The following is a 6,313-nucleotide window of genomic DNA, read 5'->3' as shown; positions in this document are numbered from 1 at the left end:
ATGGCTGAAGCATTTAGCAGGCAATTGAAAACTAGTATAGAGTCTGTACAGTCCCTGAGAACACTGTTTAATTCTGAGCACTGGGTCTGCAGCTAGTCAGCAGTGAGACTGAGGAGACATAACTGGCACCTTAAAGCACATTTACCCCTCCTTCCTTCACAAGCTGCACTAAGCACAGTTTCACTGCCCCGGGCGCAGCACTGGGGGGGTAAGTACGGGACGGGGGGCAATAACCCAAAAGCGCTCCTTTGCCTCCTGGTTCTATTGCTCCCTCAGCCCCCTCCGCTGAAGAAAGACCACGAGAAAGAAACATCCCCCCCCCCCGCCAAAAAAAAAAAAAAAAAAAAAAAAAAAAAAAAAAAAAAAAAAAAAAAAGCCACCTTCCCCACTGCGCAGCCGCCTCACTCTGCATGGGGTACCGGGGGTCAACGGGGCTGCTGCCTCTCATGCCCCCCCCCCGGCTTCCCCTTTCCCTCCCGGCAGAGCCCACCTCAGCTTAGGGAGCTGGGCAGCTGCGGGCGGGCGGGAGCCTCCTCCTCATCCCCATGGAGCCCAGCAACCAGCCAACGCTGCTTGCAGCCCCAGAGTGAGCAAGCAGGGCTGGGGATGCGGGAGGGCGGTGCAGAGCCGAGAGCCAGCCTGCGGCTGCACGCAAAACCCAGCTCCGGACTTCGAGTCCGGAGCCCAGTGCTGGCTGCGTGGAAAGGCGCCGCTTTTGGAAAATGTGCTCAGGGGGGAGTGGCTGCTCCCCCATAGCTACGCTACTGCTCCTCGTTCTTTTTTCATAGTATACCAGTAATTCACAAATATTCTTGAATGTATTTTCACAGCTCCTGTGAGACAGGTAAAGGGTATTGTTCCCCTATGGGGAGCCAAGGAACAATAGTGTTAGCTAATTTTGGATATCTATCTCATGACAGGTAGGCCTGATTTTTTTTCAGAGCACTTTTAATAGTGCTTTATATGCTCTAATAATTAGTTGTCACAACACCTCTAAGGGAGCAAAGAGTTGTTAGACTCATCTTACTGTGGGGGACATGGAGATAAAAAGGTGAAATGACTTCCTAAATGCTATGTAGTGTGGCAAAGAAGAGGGGAGCGGGGAAGGAACCCACATCTGCCCCCTTACTCCAGGTCCCAGCCCCTTCAGCTTCATGGGCTTCTTACCCTCTTTTCCCTTGGGTAGGGTTTCTCCTCAGTCCTTTGTGCCAGGGAGTGCCTCTGCTTGGGCAGGGTTTCCCTTCCCCTGGTACTCTGGTTAACAAACTCTAATCAGCTCTCCTTCCCTCTCTCTGTCTGACTGAAGCAGGTTTTTTTTTTGGGCGGGCCATAATTGACTACAATTACCCTGTAGTACCCTTTCCCTAGTCCACAGGGAATAAGGCCTTGATCATCCTAGGGTTTATATATCTCCCATCTACCACTCTCCTGCTTAGCCATCTACAACACCAGGGAGAGGAGGTTGGCCGACGGGATTTCCTGTGACTGTGGGGCCTATTTCCGCTCCTCCATCCGTTCACGCATCCGGGCAGAGTTCCTCTGGGCGGCGTCTGCTGGCTCCCTTGATGCCTTCGAGGAGCAGTGAGCGCTGTCCGGGGTTCTCTGCTCGGTGTCCCCATCAGGTTCCCTTTGTTTAGCCCTATGACCTCACTCCCGTTCCTGTTTTTTTCATTAGTTGTTCCCCGTATTTATTTGGTATCACGGACCTGTGGATTCTCCCCTTAGGCTGGGGGGAGGTCCTTTCACAGTGGGAGGGCTTCGCCCGCCCACTTCCTGGATACCAACAGGACCACTCTCCAGCTGATCTCTGGCTCTGCTGTATCATGTAACGTGGGGGTAAGCTGTGAAAGGGCCTTGAAAGTGAAGATTAGTTTGATTGATAGAGAAAAGAGGGCACCAGAGGAGGGATGGTATGGTGAAAGCAATGGGCTAGGAAGATATTGTGGTTTGAGCATTGGCCTGCTAAAGCCAGGGTTGTGAGTTCAATCCTTGAGGGGGCCATTTAGGGATCTGGGGCAAAAAAAAAAAAATGTTAGGGATAGTACTTGGTCCTATTAGTGAAGGCAGGGGACTGAACTCAATGACCTTTCAAGGTCCCTTCCAGTTCTATGAGATAGGTATATCTCCATATATTATTTTATGTTATTTACTAGCATTCTGAATGGAGATGATCAGGGCAGGAGTGCATTTGTCAAGGCCAGTAAAAAGAATGTTGCAGTCATTGAGATACAGATTATGAGAGCCTGATGTCGTTGGATAGGAAAAGCCGGATCTGAGCGATGTCGTATACAAAGAATCTGCAAGACTTAAACATAGGACCTAGAGAGAGGTTATAGCTGAAGATAGTATCCAGGTTAAGGGCCTCAGTGACAGGTATAGTCATTTGCAGAGTTGTTGTAGCCATGTTGGTCCAAGAATATAAAAGAAACAAGGTGGGTTAGGTGATACCTTTTATTGGACTAACTTCCGTCAGTGGAAGGTACAAGCTTTGGAGCTAAACAGAGCTCTTCTTCAAGTCTGGGAACAGAAGCAGAGTGTCTGAGCTTAAACTGGGACAGATTTGAAATGAGCACTTCTAATTCTTTATGCATAACAGTCTAATCCCCAATTGCCCGCTTCATTTCAAGTCACTGCCTCCTTCTGCTTAACACTCTGTCTCAACTTGTATTTAGCTTTATTTTAAACCTGATCCTGACCAACAAGGAGGAATTGGTTGTGAATGGGAAGGTGGAAGGTAATTTGGGGCAAGTGATCATGAAATGATTGATTTCATGATTCTAAGAAAAGAAAGCAGTGAGAGTAGCAGAATAAAGACCGTGGACTTCAAAAAAGCAGACTTTAACAAACTCAGAGAATTGGTAGGTAAGGAGTTATGGGGAGAAAATCCAAGTGATAAGAGTTCAAGAGAGATGGCAGTTTCTTAGGGAGACAATGTTAAATACACAACTACCAACTATTCCGATGTGAAGGAAAGATAGTAAGAATAGTAAGAAGCCAATATGGCTCCATCAGGAACCCTTTAATGATTTGGAAATCAAAAAGAAATCCTATAAAAAGTAGAAACATGGACAAATTGGTAAGGAGGAATGAAAAGAATTGCACAAGTATTAGGGACAAAATCAGAAAGGCTAAGGCACAAAAGGAATAAGAGTTTCTTTAAATACATCAGAAACAAGATAAAGACAAAAGAAAGTATAGGTCTTCTGTTTATCAGGGAAAGAAAGCTAATAAGTGATAACATCAAGACAGCTGAGGTGTTCAATGCCTATTTTTTTCAGTCTTCACTAAAAAGATTTATGGTGGTCAGATACTCAACACAATTAGTATTAACAACAAGGAAAAAGTAACACAAGCCAAAATAGGGAAATAACAAGTTAAAGAATAACAAGTTGGGAGAGAGGGTTAAGCAGAATGAGAATAAGTGGTCAGTTTTAACTGTGGAGAGAGGTAAATGGTGCCCCCTTTCCCACAGATCTATATGGGAACCAGTGTTCATCATTTTCATAAATGATCTGGAAAAAGGGTGAACAGTGAGGTGGCAAAATTTGCAGATGATACAAAATTACTCAAGATAGTTAAATCCAAAGCTACTTACCAAGAGTTGCAAAGGGATCTCACAAAACTGGGTGACTGGGCAACAAAATGGCAGATGAAATTCAATGTTGATAAATGCACAGTAATTCATATTGGGAAATATAATCCCAACTGTAGATGCAAAATGATGGGGTCTAACTTAGGTGTTACCACTCAAGAAAGAGATCTTGGAGTCATCATGCATAGCTCTCTGAAAACATCTGTTCAAGATACAGCGGCAGTCAAAAAGGTTAATGTTAGGAACCATTAGGAAAGGGATAGATAATACAGTAAATAGCATAATCCTACTATATAAATCTCTGCTACACTCCAGACTCCATACAGTTCTGGCTGCCCCATCTCAAAAAAGGTATATTAGAATTGGAAAAGGTACAGAAAAGGGCAACAAAAATGATTAAGGGAGTGGAACAGCTTCCATGTGAGGAGAGATTAAAAAGATTGAGACTGTTCATTTTAGAAAAGAGATGACTAAGGTAGGATATGATCAAGGTCTATAAAATCATGAATGGTGTGGAGAATGGGACTAAGGAAGTGTTATTTACCCCTTCACATAACACAAGAACCAGGGGTCACCGAATGAAATTAATATGCAGTAAGTTTAAAACAAACATAAGGAAGTACTTTATCCCACAATGCACAGTCAATCTCTTGTTGCCAGGAGATGTTGTGAAGGCCAAAACTGTAACTGGATACTAAAAACAATTAGATAAATTCATGGAGGATAGGTCCATCAATGGCTGTTAGTCAAGATGGTAAGGGATGCAACCCCAGGCTCTGTTTGTCCCTAAACAGCTGACTGCCAGAAGCTGTGACTGGATGACAAGGGATGCATCACTTGATAATTGCCCCATTCTGTTCATTTCCTCTGAAATATCTGGCACCAGCCACAGTCGGAAAACAGGATACTGGGCTACATGGACAACTGGTCTGACCCAGTGTGGCCGTTTTTATGTTCCAAACCCATAAATTAGTGCTCTAAACTACCTAGTTAATGAATTGACAATACAATCTATTCAATCTCTTCAGACAAATGTAATTTAAAGAAACCATATACGAAAGCTTATGCTCAAATAAATTTGTTAGTCTCTAAGGTGCCACAAGTACTCCTGTTCTTTTTGCGGATACAGACTAACACAGCTGCTACTCTGAAACCTGTCATATAAGAGGAGTGATGCACTGAGTAATCAAATTAGGCATTTAACTCATCAGCCATGAGATTTCTTCCTTCTCTTCCATATTTCTGAATAGCTCATTGTATGGATGTAAGACTGTCAAAGTGTATCCTGTCCTATCAACATTAACAATAAAGGGCTTAGGGTTCTCTTGCTACACTCAAGACAGCTAAAATTTAAACAAGGAGGGTGTGAAATGGTGTTTCTTCGTCTCTCATATACTTTACCTGTGTCATATAATAGTCTAGTCTCCTGAGGGGTGCAATACTTTGGTCTAATTTTGATTATTGGGTTTAGTATGCATGTGCTTGGTGCTATTGGTAGCCTGTGATATGCAGGAGGTCAGACTAGCTGATCTGGTGGTCCTGTCTGGCCTTAAACTCTGTCTGTGTGTGACCTGTGGTTCTTAATTAGGATCAGTTGTAAACATCCTTGTAAGCGTCCTACTTAAAACATGTTTTGTTACACAATCTGAAGATTAATTACACTTACCTAAGACTGGCACATGCCCAAGGAAAGAAAGTGCTTCCCCAAGCTTTTATTAACATTTAACACTGAGAGTGATTATCCATTGGAACAATTTACCAAGGGTCATGGTGGATTCTCCATCATGGGCAATTTTTAAACCAAGACTGGATGTTTTTCTGACGGATCTGCTCTAGTTCAAAAGGAATTATTTTGAGTAAGTTCTATGGGCCTGTGTTATACAGGAGGTCAGACAAGATGATCACAATTGTCCCTTCTGACTTTGGAATCTCTGAATACTCATGGACCAAGATTTCCTAGGTGGGATGTAATGGGGGAAACATGGTCCATAAGAAGGAAAAAGCAACTTCATGTTTGGCCAGTGTAACTTTGGGTTTTGGACACTAGAGGCAGGAGTCTTGGAAGTAAATGGCAAATATCATGCATCTGGTCTACAACTTGGTTTTATGGAAGAGAAGAGGGTAGGCCCTGTTAGCAGACCTGTAACCCATATTATTATGTTTTTATTTCTATAGTATCATAATTCTGTAGGTCACAGGCCAAATAAACATAGAAGACGTGTCCCTGCCCAACCAACTTACAAGGCCTTCTCCCCTGGAAACATTGCTGAAATGTGGAATTCTAATTTTATGTAAATTACATGACCGCCTGCCTTTAACAGGTAATTCTCGGGTAAATGCCACAATACAGTAGTCTGAGCTACATGCAGGCATTGTTGGCAGTGTGCTCTGGTGTTGAATTGTGCCTGTGCACATACTGGACATCCGGGTTTCCCTTTAAAAAGTTCATAGGTTTGTTTAGTTTCTGTCTCCACTGTACTCGTTAATTGTTTGTTAATAGTTTGGGCGTTAATGATATGTAGACATTTAGTTCCAGTTTGTTTGGCCCTTTGCCCTGGAGAAAGCTTTTGAAAGCAGAGCTGTTTTTCCTGAGTGAGTAAGACCTGCCTACACTAATAACCCTTGTCTTTCTCTTCTCTGATTTTTTCATCTTCCCCGTCTCAAGAGTTAACTAGAAACAAAAGCTGGCAACTCATCCTGGAATGAGGCTGTTATGAGATT

Source organism: Trachemys scripta, chromosome 12 (genome assembly GCF_013100865.1).
Source record: "Trachemys scripta elegans isolate TJP31775 chromosome 12, CAS_Tse_1.0, whole genome shotgun sequence".
Classification (NCBI taxonomy): Eukaryota; Metazoa; Chordata; order Testudines; family Emydidae; genus Trachemys; species Trachemys scripta.
Note: the sequence above shows the minus strand (reverse complement) of the source record.